This window comes from Scyliorhinus canicula, chromosome 5 (genome assembly GCF_902713615.1).
Source record: "Scyliorhinus canicula chromosome 5, sScyCan1.1, whole genome shotgun sequence".
In the NCBI taxonomy this organism is placed as follows: Eukaryota; Metazoa; Chordata; class Chondrichthyes; order Carcharhiniformes; family Scyliorhinidae; genus Scyliorhinus; species Scyliorhinus canicula.
Window position 1 is genome coordinate 173,608,307 of NC_052150.1, and position 13,401 is coordinate 173,621,707.

The following is a 13,401-nucleotide window of genomic DNA, read 5'->3' on the forward strand; positions in this document are numbered from 1 at the left end:
TACTGGATTACGGAGCCCTCCTGACAGCCTCTGCCGAAAAGCCGAATGCAGGGACTCACCTTAACACTGCAACGACAAACCATCTGGTTGAATAAGAGTCAGAGTTTTGTCATGTAACACATACTATAGGGTGGACTTTTTTTTTTTAAAAAGCTTCTCAGGGTGAATGTTGAGACCTTGTATCGTCCCCTTGCTCAGTAATAGTTATACACGGTCTATTTTGTCGAGATTAAAAAAACATGTAGCTGCTCTTATAGCACGGACGCTATTTAAATCTGCTAAACAGATCCTCATATTTTGGATACTATTTCTTATATGTTCGATGGGCCGAATGGCCAACTCCGATGTGAGATCTTTGTACCCGTTATTTACTGACGTGAGGACGGAAGGAGGTTATGGGGTGTTTCATATTAGCTGCTGACTGAAAATGCGTTCAACCAAAAGAAACGTGGAAACAGCGTTCTCAACTGAACCCTGTCTTTCTTTTTGCAGAGCTTTTCTAATAATGTGCAAAATGTTAGCGATCAATGCAAAATATACAAGAGAAAAAACGTGCGTCCCTGGGTGGGCTCGAACCACCAACCTTTCGGTTAACAGCCGAACGCGCTAACCGATTGCGCCACAGAGACAAGCTGGAAAAAGTGCTACCACTTGGTGCCTATAACAGGATGAGCGTATGCCCTGACCTGGTGTCAATTGACTTTCTGCATTCCCACAGCCCCTTTCATAAACATTTTTTAATTAAATCAACAAATAACATTTGAAATGTACTAGCTCGTATCCGCCAGCCACTGGTCCATTTTGATATTTTGCATGGAAAAATATTACAAGAGACAAGGCGCGATTGGCTCCAATCTGGAGCGGTTGGCAAGTAATTGCTGTTGCATGGGGATGGAGATTGATTTTTCTGGAAGACGGTGTTGGTGGGGGGGATGGGTAAAAAGGGGCTCTTGTATCATCGACTCATTTAAACTCACGGGGGTCAAGGTTTGCAGTAACGAGGACCAGGGCCGCCTTTGCAACAAAAGGCTGGGGGTGGGGTTGGGAGAGATCGGAAACAGTTAAGAAAGGGCCATCGGAAAACATTGGCCTCATTTCGGGTTCTGATCTTTTGGGAGCCCCAAACGGTGACGAGCGTCACCTGCTGACCGAATGGGTCCCAGTAAGAAATCCGAACTCGACTCAGATTCACCAGCAGCTCCTGCTGGGCGCTCAGCGATTCTCCCCGCAACTGGAGGCGCTGTAAACTCTCTCTCTCTCTCTCTCTCTCCTCCCCCTCTCTCTCTCTCTCACACACACAATCACCGATCATTGGCATGGCAAGAATTTCTTCGGGAGCCTAGATATTCCCATTGGTTGATTGATTAATTAAAATACTTAATTCTGCACCGCCCACAACCAAATTAACAACAAGTTCATTTTTAAAACGTTACTAATCGCCGCGATTGCAAATTGCAACATGCATAATCAAGTGCTGCTTAGCAAAACATTTCGAAACATTATTTAAATAATAAAACGACTAGCCGATCGACTTTGCAATTTAATTTAAGATCGCGCGGGGAAACATAAACGTCCGAATTACAGACTTCCTCGATGTAATTGCCATTTTGCATCACAATCACAACGTGATGAATTTCCGTCTTTATGTAGATGGGACTAAAATAGATTAAAGTTTCTGTATCAGACGAATGGTGTATATCAATCAGACACCGAAAACACACTTGCAGCCTTCCCTTTGACAACTAGTTAATAGTAAAATTGCAATAATTTTAAAGTTAAATCGGGCTATGGTTAACAAAGAAAATGTACTTATTAAAATGAGAAATGCACAGTAGTGGGTGGGAAAGATAATCGTCTGGCTTTGCTGTCTCTAAGTTTTGTTGCTCTGTTAATTAATATGAGGAAGGCGCAGCTTTCATACGTTCGGACACTTCTGTTCATTTGTTTTGTCTTCAAATCCTCTTTCCAAAAGCGGCAGACGTTTAAATACCATCAAGATGTGTTTTACTACAACCCTAAGTTTAAAATTAATTTAAAATAAATAAGCATAAAATATTTTACGTAGTCATAAAAAGCTTTTAGAATACTATTGTATGATGCCGATTTTTTTCATTCTCAGTGTTGTTGAGGAAAACTATTAGGTGTATGAAATTTATTATTCCAAAAACATCATAAATGTTATTTTGGTAAACTGCAAGATTTATAATATGCATTCAGTTAATTATTGTTTTTTTTTAATTTAATTTTGTAAAAATTGCACCTTTTATTTTAACATTTATGTCAATAAAGGAACAGGAACGTCCTAATTAGATTTTAATATCCATTCAAATTTAATTTAAAATGACCATTTATAAATCTGAACATGGATGAACCCCAGTTATTAAAGATCCAGTTTGAAATGCAAGTCTGGTTGCTGTTGCATGACAAATAGAGAGCTCTGCTTTGAAATACCATTTCTGTTTCAGTAATAGAATTCAAAACATAAATTACCTTTAAAATTGCAAAGTAAAGTCTCACATTTCAGTTAAATGTATATCGCACTTTCATTATTCTAAGATACAAAGTTTTGAGATTCTGCATTAACTTATAATTTGCTTGTGTACAAGAGGTCAATTATCATTCCAACTGTGACAATTCATTCAATAGAGTTGCTTTACATTGACCAAAAGTAACAATAGGAAACATGTATAATCACCCCCACTTCATTCAAATATAATCTTGTTATGATGTTCATGTATTATTGACTCATGTTTCAACTCATTGGTGGATTGAATCTATAGCATGATATCTCAGTAATACATTTAATTTCCTCTTTATTGCCTTATCGGAGATGCAGACCAGATGGCAATCCCACAGCACAAACCAGTATTCTTAAACTAAGATAGGAAGATTATGCATGATAGAATAATTAAAAACTGTATGATTGAATACATTTTATAGTTGGAAAACAGGCAATAATATGTCAGATGAAAATGAGCATTTTATTAACATAGATGACATAAGGAGGCTTTAGTTTTATATCACTTTTGAAACGCTACCAATATTGCAGTTCTGGAAAAGTAACATTAATTTGTGGATCAAAAATCATTGTTACTTCTTACATGTATCTTGTAAGAAAAATAAACATTGAACTGTTGTTAGGATTCATTTTTAAAAAACAAATTGATTTTTACTATAGTTGGGATTAAATGAATGACATTAAATGGTTTATCTAACATATTTTGCAATACATTGTTCCACGGCAGTTATATTGAGAAAGTTTGATTTAAAGACATTGAATCTCAATATGCAGATACTCTTTTTCTGTAGAAACCTTTATACTATTTCTCTATTGGCTTATAGAATTACTATTTACTCTTCACAACAATAGTCCTTAGATGTGTAAGGATCTGGGAGGCTTGTCCAACCATCAGAATCAATGCAAATCAATTGAATTGCAGCTGGTCTGCATTCATACAGCATAGAACTCAATTTGAATTAGCCACATGTGGCTGATACAAACTTCTCACATGTCTGGAGGCCATACTTACGAAAAGCATAATGACCATTTTTTGTGCATTAAGCATTTGTCTGCATAGCTTCATCAAAAAACATGGACATGAATAAACAAGCAAGCAAACACACAGAATATTTAGGCAGATGTATGGTGAGAAGTACATGTAAAGATAGACATCACAGGTAATATTTCAAATACACAGCGCAAGTAAATAACAACACTGATTCAATGCATCCATTGGGAATTCCATTTTAAGTGGTCAGCATTTAATGGAAAACAATTGTATTCCTTTGAAACCTGTGCCATGTTTGCATTCAATTGCACAATCATTTTCCCATTTGATATTTTTGTTCACACTTGGCCAAAGAAAATTAACAGCTTTTTAAAACGACAGTAACGTAAATGTAACGCATGATAAATTAAACATTTTAAATGATTAGCACTGAACATTTTAATACAAAGTCCTGTTATCATTACAAGATAACGTTAATTGAACAAATACATAGACAATCTGTATATGTTAATGTTACGTTACGTTTATATTAGAAACTCTCAGTAATTAAAATAAGATTCACTTGAACTAACCTGTTTTGTAAAAGCCACTTAATCACTAACCTGGGAAAATGTCACCACATATTCTGTGTGAATTTGTTATTGTTTAATTAAAATAACATTCTGTCACCCACACAAATTCAACTCCTATGAATTGGTTTAGCTGAAGTTTGTACGTTTGAGAGGATGAAAAATCATAAAGCTACATTCAGTATGCTACACATATAACACATCATTTTATTCTGTATCTGACACACATTAACTTTTTTTTCCTAAATCAGTTACATAATCAACTGTCATGCCAAGCAAAACTGACCACATGTTGTGTTGAACAGAGTTTGGACTACAAGTTATGTTTACAACCAACAAATGACATAGGTTATCTCAGACATCATATGGCTTTCTGTTCAAGTTAAGGAGACAATTTTCTAGCCTCTCGTGGCTAATTAATGTTTTTCTCGTTTCCCTCATACTTACACCAAAATGTAAAAGAATAATTCAACACATACTGCATTTTCTTTCCGAGTATATTAATATTTTGACTTAGTAAATGATTACTACATGTTATGTACTTCTGTCACAAATCAATTTATACAATCATAATTGTTAATATTTATGATTATTTGCAAACTAAACACTAAAGCAAGCTGATTTGATGAGCTGTATAATCTAATGAAATATGGAAAGAATTGGAAACACTGTACAGCAATATTATTGAATTAAACTATACCTTACTAACTTTATCTTTAAACCCATCTTTCACTTGTTAGTTAACAATGTAGAAGAGAAATTCACTATATAATCTTTCCATCATATCAAACAACACATGAAATATAAAGCTGAATCTTGTATTTAATAATTTTAAGTTTCAGTAACAGTTATATTATTTGAAGGATATCTAGTATTTCATAAAATGTTTACTAGCATATAGCTTAATATTATTTTGTAATACTTGCTTAATCTCTTATTTCCAATAAAGGATGCATTTGGAAATTTAACCCGATATATTCTGCAAGATATTTTCAGTAAGTAACAAAATAACAGCAAAGTAAACTGAATCAGACACGTAAAAGTTGACCAGTGATATATTTTCACATCCAGTGCCATTCAGCATGACAAGAGGAATATTGACCAGTTTTGAACATAATTATGATCTCCAGTATTGTTGCTCAGATGAATCGAGGTTGAAACCAAGGCTTTTAAAGTGTGAATGTTCTGGTCAGCATCTGCTGTTAGAAAAGTTGCTGATGGGACCTGTTTATTGGCGGGAGGTTTGCGGGCCTGGGGGAACTGGAAGATAAATTTGGGCTCCCCCAAGGGAACATGTTTAGATACTTGCAGGTAAAGGCGTTTGCTAGGCGACAGGTGGAGGAATTTCCTTTGCTGCCCTTGCGGGGGGTGATGGACAGAGTGCTTTCGGGGGTGTGGGTCGGAGAGGGGAAGGTGTCTGACATTTATAAGGTAATGCAGGAGGTGGAGGAGTCATCAGTGAGGAGCTGAAGGATAAATGGGAGGGGGAACTAGGGGAGCAGATAGAGGATGGGACTTGGGTGGATGCCTTGGAGAGAGTCAACTCTTCCTCTTCCTGTGCGAGGCTTAGTCTCATCCAATTTAAGGTGCTGCATCGGGCCCATATGTCTGTGACTCGGATGAGTAGGTTCTTTGGGGGTGAGGACAGGTGCACCAGGTGTTCGGGGAGTCCAGTGAATCACGCCCATATGTTCTGGGCATGCCCGACACTGGAAGAATTCTGGAAGGGGGTGGCGGGAACGGTGTCGAGGGTGGTTGGATCCAGGGTCAAACCAGGTTGGGGCCTCGCGATTTTTGGAGTTGCGGCGGAGCCGGGAGTGCAGGAGGCGAAAGAGGCTGGTGTTCTGGCCTTTGTGTCCCTAGTAGCCCGGCAGAGGATCTTGATGCAGTGGAAAGATGCGAGGCCCCCAAGTGTGGAGACCTGGATCAGTGACATGGCGGGATTTATAAAATTGTAGAGGGTCAAATTTGCCCTGAGAGGATCAGTACAAGGGTTCTATCAACGGTGGCAGCCTTTTCTGGACTTTCTGGCTCAAAGATAGGTATCTTGGTCAATAGCAGCAGCAACTGGGGGGGGGGGGGGGGGGGGGGATGGAGGGTGTTCTTTACTGTTTCTTGTTTTTTTTTCCTATGGTTATTTAACTTAATATTGTGTTAACTTAAGTTGTTGTTAATATGTTTTGTTGTTCATTAGGGATGGGCGAATGTTTATGACTGTTATCATTATTGTTATTGTTGGTATTTTATTGCGGTTCGTTGTTATATAAATACAAAATTTTTCAATAAAAATTATTTTTTAAAAAAAAGAAAAGTTGCTGACAGAAATAACTGGCCGGTTGTTGGGCAATGCTCAGTGCTGATAATTACCATAGTTGAAGAGAAAGTGGTCTTTGGTTGTCCCATTTAATTTGTCAAAAAAACCCAACAATATTGACATCTATTTTATTGGAGATACTTATTTTAATTTAAATTATGTTAAGACTCCAGAAATTATTTTTATTTTTAAAAATCATGTAATTAGCAATACGAGTTTCAGGTACAGCATGGATGATTTAAGGTTTGCTGTCACGTTGTAAGCTAATTTACCTTGATGACTGTAGAACCATTGGTTTTGAATTTAGGCATATTTCAAGTTCTGAATATGAACAAATCATATTTTATGACTCAAATTAGAAAGAAAGCAAGCCACAAATGTAATCAGGGTCCAACAGAGCTTAAGCTAAAGAATTTCCAACATGGTAAGTACAAATTCAATTTCACGTCAAGTTTGCTACTGTTCAAAATATACGTCATATATTTGACACTTAAGTACAAATCAAGTAATCATTTTTAAAAAAATAATCTGAATAACATTCATGATTGGTTTATTTCCTCCCAAATCCTCACAATGAAACAGTGACTGCAATCTGATACTGTGATGCATGAATTGTTTAGGAACAAGTGATGTCTAAACGCTGATCTGTTTTCACGACAGTAATATATTATTCTGACTAAGCAACAATATTTAATTGGCCATGATCTTATAGGCTATGCTGAGATGTTCACTGGATGCATGTCACTTGAAGTTTGATTCCACAAACAGGAGGGTGCTGCAGATTCACTCTATTTGCTCCAGAATGTACTGGCATATCTGGGCTGCGTTTGACGCCTTGCCATCAGATTGAATGAAAACCTATTATATTTGTTTCTAAAGCTGTATTATTTCTGTATCAGTGTTTTTTTAGAAGGAAAATGTATTAAACTATCATATTTTCTCAGGATAATTTGAGAGAAAATATGTCACATTCATCTGCACATGGGTTGGTTTCCCCGGTAGCATTTTCAGCTGCAACTGGCAATTTCTGGATTGCTTTATGCAATGCACTCTAATTCACATCAGAGTGTGAAAACTCTTTCTCCACTGATCATGTAAATGCAGTTTATGACTATTACTTAATTGCAATCAGTAAGGCTGAGCTAAATGTGACCCAAAATATAACAGTAGCATTATGAGGACTGTCGTGCAAACTGCTGTGAAAAGATAAATAATTGACAGAATACCTTGGGTCTCTTTACAGGATTCATTGAATGTATCCATCAAGCTTTCACACTTCACTTTGTTGATCTGTGATTAATATTTTAGTTGTAGAATATACTTAATAACCTTTTGTTTTATTTTGCTTTCATTTTATTGCTATCATTAAAGTAGCAGATAATGGAATCATCACATTTCCACAATTATCCATCTTATGGAAATGATGCAGTGAAAGGAAAATGAAAAAAGTGACAGGCAAAATAAAAGCATTCTTCTCCTTACTTCCACAATTAAGTTGATTGCATGTTAATCTCTGATTCCTAAGACAAAACATTAATTTCACCTGCATTTGACTATTACTGGCAATTATAAAACGGATAATTGCCAGTATAAGTCAAGTTCAGGTGAATTTTTTTTATGGCTAAAATAAACAAAGCAACACTAGATATGTGTTTTTATATATATATATATATATATAATATATATATCCATGTCTAGTTTTGTCTTGTTTATTTTAACTATTAAAATCTTTAGCTGGGGAATTGTCTATTTCATTCGTATCTTTCATAATGTTCTCATGTTCAAACCAAAAATAATTTATATTTTTTGAAATGCAGATAATTTTTATCAGGTTCTGCTGGTCTTGACATGAGCTGAATAAAGTTAGAAATTACAATAGTGAGTTTTATATGGTGTAGAGCATAATGTCAAAACATTGAAGGATCATATCAATTATCACAGGTTAGTGAGGCTGAAAGGCAACTTTAGTTGTGGATATTTAGCCTGATAACGTAACAGTGCATCCTTATTGTATTTATTTTCAACAAGATATTGTGAAGAAATTATGAAATACATTGGTATATGAATAGAAGTACTAAAATTAGGTAGGGAAACCAGCCATAATCAGCATATTTATGTGAATGTTTTATGTAGCTATCTATGTGCATTGAGAGGGCCTTGAAAGGTATGCACTTTTTAAAATAATTAGCTTTTTAAAAAAAAAGAAGTGCTTTGCAATTATTCCTTCTGTGTTGTATTGTGAATCCACCAGAGTAAAAAAGCAGCTTTTGGTACCAAAGACATTTCCCTCAAAAGTTTGATTTACATTCATAAACCGTGAGCGGAGTCCAATCAACAACCAGTGATATAGTAGGAGTGTCAGTTTAACACCACAGGTGTAGGGTTGGTTATTAGGTAGTTCAGAAGGACAGATTACCGGGAAGACTTTATGAGGATCAGCAACTTTGCCACAATGACATCTACAGATAAAGTGGAAGGTTACCAACATACGTTTCGAAGTATAATTGTTTAATATATACACATTTACTGAGCATTAAAAGCAAAGCAATTAATTGAGCTGTTTTGTTAGATATAAAATTAATCAATATATAAAGCACTGTAATTAATTGTCAAGTATTTGTTTATTTGTTGTTTTCCATAGTGCTGTTATCCAGTAGGGAGCAGTTTGAGTTCTGAATCTCCTGAGTGATATCAAACCCGAATAGAGAATATGCTGGAATATGTTGTAGTAAAAATCTATTATTGGGTATGTGGTAACAGAATACTTAGAAAAACATAACACGACTGGACAGATCCATCAGCATGGATTTATGAAAAAAAAGCAGTGTTTGACAAATCTGTTAGAGTTTTCATTAACAGAGTAGATAAAGGGGAATCAGTGAATGTGGTGCATTATGATTATCAGCAAGCATTTTATTGGTAGGCTGCAACCAATCGAGTACAAGTACAATCTGTCTAACTCAGTCTCCACTGCACTCTGGGATAGAGGGTAGATGCTGGGAGAATGTTTCCGCTCATAGGGGAATCTACATCCAGTTTCAGAATATGTGTTCTCCCATGGAAGACAAAGATGAGGAGGAATTTCTTCTCTTGGGAGGGATGTTAACCTTTGGAATTCTCTACCCCAGAGAGCAGTGGAGGCTGGGTAATTGAACATTTCAAAGTATGAGTTAGGCAGCTTGTTGATCTTAAAATGGAGTCAAGGGTTCTAGGAAGGTGGACAGGAAAGCGGCATTGAGGCCTTGACCAGATCGGCCATAATCTTACTGAATGGCAAATAAATCTCATAGGGACCATATGGCCCAGTCACACTATTTCTTGTTATGATTTTATGTCTTTTTAAAAGCTGTTCCATTTATTTGGTGATAGAAGGATTACGGGACACAGATTTTAGGTTTGGGGCAAAATATACACGGCGGGTCTTTGGAATTCCCTAGCAGAGGCCTGCAAATGTTCAATCGGTGTGTGTATTTAAGACAGAGATCAATGAATGTTTAGATACTAAGGGAATGGAAGATAGGGAAGATAATGTAGTAAAATGATTGAAGGTGGAGATTAGCTATGATATTACTGAAAGGTAGAGTAGGTTTGAGGAGTCAAACAGTCTACACCTGGCCCTATTTCTTAAGTATTTTTATTAAACTACCAGTGTCAAGAGGTATCACCTTCACCACATCGTTCTTTTTTTTAAATTTAGAGTACCCAATTTTTCCAATGAAGGAGCATGGGGCTGGTTTAGCAAAGTACAAGTACAAGCTAAACAGTTGGTTGTAATGCAGAACAATGCCAGCAGCGCGGGTTCAATTCCCATACTGGCCTCCCCGAACAGGCGCTGGAATATGGCATTTCACAGTAACTTCATTAAAGCCTACTTGTGACAATAAGCGATTATTATTATCAATTTAGTGTGGCCAATTCACTCACCTGTACATCTTTGGGTTGTGGGTGTGAGACCCATGCAGACACGGGGAGAATGTGCAAACTCCACATGGACAGTGACCCAGAGCCGGAATTGAACCCAGTGTGGCAGCAGTGCTAACCACTGTGCAACCGTGCTGCCCCTTCACCATATCATTCTGAGCTCTGCACATTCATTTCTTTTTACCTGGCCTATTTTTCTCCCTTAAAAATAATTATTTTTCATTAATTTAGTTTCGCCAGCATCACTAACTATTTTTTACTTTGGTCAAGTGGGAATTGCTTTGAGAATGGATTAGCAATTCAGCTACAGCAGCTATTGTATATGCAAACCCTCATCTAGGTAGCATGCCTACCTCTAAACTATCTAAAAGCAACTACCATGACACAGAGTAACGACCAAAACTGGGAATCTCTCAGTTAAATTATGACTAGGCTGCTTGAGACATGGATTTGCTAATCCAATGGAAGAGCGGTCGTTGTTTAAAAAAAAAGTCACCAAAAAGCTGGTAGGACGGTTGGCCTTTTCCGAAGACAAAAGATTTAAAATTCAGTTTAAAGTGCACAAAGAGTAAAAGTTGTTGCACCAAAATAAGAACCTGCAATATTACAGAATCATCAGGTGCACTGTGCAAGCTATTTTTCCACATTTCCCATTTTTCCTCATTTTAAACTTCCTCCATCCCTACAATCCTTTAGAAATTCTTAATTTCACCAACTCTGGCTGATCGCACATTTCCCAATCCCTTTTTCCCACCAGGCCATACCTTTGGCAGATTAGGCCCTAAGCCTTAAATTTCCATTGTACACCTCTTCATTTTTGAAACCTCCCTCTTTAACAAAAATGTAGCCACTCCTTTGAATATCTCCTTCTTTGACTCTGTCAATTTTTAAAAGATAAATTTGGTGTACCCAATTTTTTTTTTCCAATTAAGGGGCAATTTAGCACAGCCAATCCACCTATCCTGCACATCTCTTTTGGTTGTTGGGGTGAGACCCACACATACACGGTGAGAATGTGCAAACTCCACATGGACTGTGAGCCCTCCAGGGCCAGGATCGAACACAGGTCCACAGCGCCCTGAGGCAGCAGTGCTACCCACTGCGCTACCATGCCACCCTGAATCTCCATCAATTTTTATCTGATTATGTTCCTGTGAAGCACCTTGGAACATTTTCTGATGTTAAATGTGCTATCAATACAATTTTTGTTTTCACACTTTCCAAGAAAATATCCATACTGTGGTGCATTATCACAAGGTCCTGAAAACCTCCAGTAGCTCATCACTTTTCATCAGATCATTAGATCATAAAATAAGAAACAGGAGTAGCAGTAACCAATTCAGCCCATCAAGCCTGCTCCACCATTCAACAAGATCAACTTTCCTGCCTACCCCCAACAACCTTTGATTCTCTTGTTGATCAAAAATCTGTCGAACTCAACCTTGAATATATTCGAAGACCCAGCCTCCACTGCTCTCTGAGATAGAGAATTCCAAAGTCTAATGATCCTCTGAGAGGATACATTCAGTCCTGAAAGATGTGCTTGTTAGGTGAATTGGACATTCTGAATTCTCCCTCAGTGTACCTGAACAGGTGTCGGGGTGTGACGACTAGAATACTTTCACAGTAAATTCATTGCAGTATTAATGTAAGCCTCCTTGTGACAGGATTATTAATATTATTCCTCCCCATCTCTATTTTAAATGGGAGATTGCTTATTTTTAAACTGCGCCATCTCGTTCTAAATTCCACAACAAGGCGAAGCAACTGCTGCCTGCGGCGCTGAGGACCCGGGTTTGAATCCTGGCCCTGGGTCACTGTCCATGGGGAGTTTGCACATTCTCCCAATGTCTTCGTGCGTTTAACCCCACAAACCCAAAGATGTGCAGGTTAGGTGGATTGGCCACGCAAAATTACCCCTTAATGGGAAAAAAATAATAATTGGATACTCTAAATTTAAAGAAAAACAAGGGGATTCATCGTACCAGCATCCATCTGTCAAATCCCTCAGAAATCTTATATGTTTCAATAAGATTACCTCTCATTCTTCTGAACTCTAATGATTATCAGGCCTAACCAGTTCAACCTTTCTGCATAAACACTCTCATCCCAGGAATCAGTTGAGTGCCCCTGTTTATGAACTGCTTCCGCTGCAATTATCTCCTTTCTTAAGTAAGGAGACCAAAACTTTACACAATTCTCCAGATGTAGTCGCACAAAGGCTCTCTACAGCAACACTTCCTAACTTTTATACTCCATTCCCCTTGTAATAAATGGCAACATGCCATTTTCTCCACCAATCACTTGCTGCATTTGCAGGCTAACCTTTTTTTTGTGATTTGCATACCAGGACAGTCAGATCCCTCTGTACCACAGATGTCTACAGTCTCTTTCCATTTAAATTATATTCTGCTTATCTATTTTTCCTGCCAAAATGGAAAAGCTCGCTTTTGACATTATTCTCCATCTGTCAAATTTTTGCCCACTCACATAACATATCTATCCATCTTTGTGTCATCAGCAAACATATGCATCATACACTGAGTCTTCATCAAAGTTGTTAACATGGATTGTAAATAATATAGGGGCCACTGATCCCTGCGGCACTCTATTAGTTACAGTTTGCAAACACAAAATCAATCCATTTATCCTGATTTTTTCCTTCCTGTTAGCTAACTGATCCTCTTTCCATGCTAACATGTTACCTGCAATGTTATGAGCTCTTATCTGGTGTAGTAATCTTTATGCGGCACCTTGTCAGATGCCTTTTGGAAATCCAAATACATCACATCCAGTGGTTCCCAATTATACATACTGCTTGTTATTTCCTCAAAGAACTCTACTGAATGATTCAAACACAATTTCCCTTCCTCAAAACCATATTCGTCATTGATGATAGACTAATGGATGGTGTAGGCTGTCACTAAATTGGAATCACAGTAGAGCTTGATTGAATCTCTTTTCTCACCCAGAGTCTCCAAATTTGCACTTTACAAGAAAGGTTACTGGTTGACACTCAAAATGAAAATGAAAAATGAAATGAAAATCGCTTATTGTCACTAGTAGGCTTCAATGAAGTTACTGTGAA

At 37.2% G+C, this 13,401-nt stretch overlaps 1 non-coding gene across 1 annotated transcript; it reads right to left on the reverse strand.

The window, feature by feature from the left end:
- Positions 1–555: 555 nt before the first annotated feature.
- trnan-guu lies at positions 556–629 on the reverse strand. Its single transcript has one exon. It is a non-coding gene; the product is annotated as a tRNA-Asn (tRNA).
- Between the last annotated feature and the right edge of the window lie 12,772 nt (positions 630–13,401).